Source organism: Pteropus alecto, unplaced genomic scaffold, assembly GCF_000325575.1.
Source record: "Pteropus alecto unplaced genomic scaffold, ASM32557v1 scaffold22, whole genome shotgun sequence".
In the NCBI taxonomy this organism is placed as follows: domain Eukaryota; kingdom Metazoa; phylum Chordata; class Mammalia; order Chiroptera; family Pteropodidae; genus Pteropus; species Pteropus alecto.
In genome coordinates this window covers 20,088,893-20,089,533 of record NW_006434839.1, presented here as the reverse complement: position 1 = coordinate 20,089,533, position 641 = coordinate 20,088,893, and the positions used below count along the sequence as shown (strand labels likewise).

Below are 641 nucleotides of genomic sequence, written 5' to 3'. Positions count from 1 at the left end.
AGTTTAAAATGAAGAGACTATATTTGTTCCTGTTTCTGTTGACAGAATTTTTGATGTAGCCTTGGATTTTCAGATGATGTCATTCTGAAAGTCCTCACTAGAGGATTAGATAGTTAATTGTATTAAAAACCTGTGTCTTCACTTTCTTGATACTAAACATGTATTTTGATTATTTTATTTTCTTTTTCTTTTTTTTTTTTAACGCCTATAGCACCTGGTATTCCTAGGTGTTCTCCCATCCAAGTACTAACCAGGCCTGACCATGTTTAGCTTCCAAGATCAGATGAGATTGGGCACATTCAGGGTGGCATGGCTGTAGACATATTTTGCTTATTTTAATAAATTCTGTACAATTGTAAACTGAATTGCTTTGATTAGAAGTGAAAGTTGGATATTCTCAGACAAACTCATAAAAACATTTTCCAATAAGCATTTCTGAGTTACTGGAATTCAGAGTTTTGCTTCATATTTCAATAATATTATAGCTGTATATTTGCTTTTGAGGTTTTTCTTCAATTTTGTTTATACTAACTATACAAAATTACATTTAGAATCATATAGAGGAGTTAGGAAAATATTTTATGAGTTTAAAATCATGGTTATTTTGTGAACACAATTCTGAATCACAAGTGGGATCTAAA

The 641-nt window shown here is 30.6% G+C and overlaps 1 pseudogene; it reads right to left on the bottom strand.

Annotated features, from left to right (window-relative positions):
- Nucleotides 1-202: 202 nt before the first annotated feature.
- LOC112478739 lies at nucleotides 203-321 on the bottom strand (annotated as a pseudogene).
- Nucleotides 322-641: the final 320 nt, after the last annotated feature.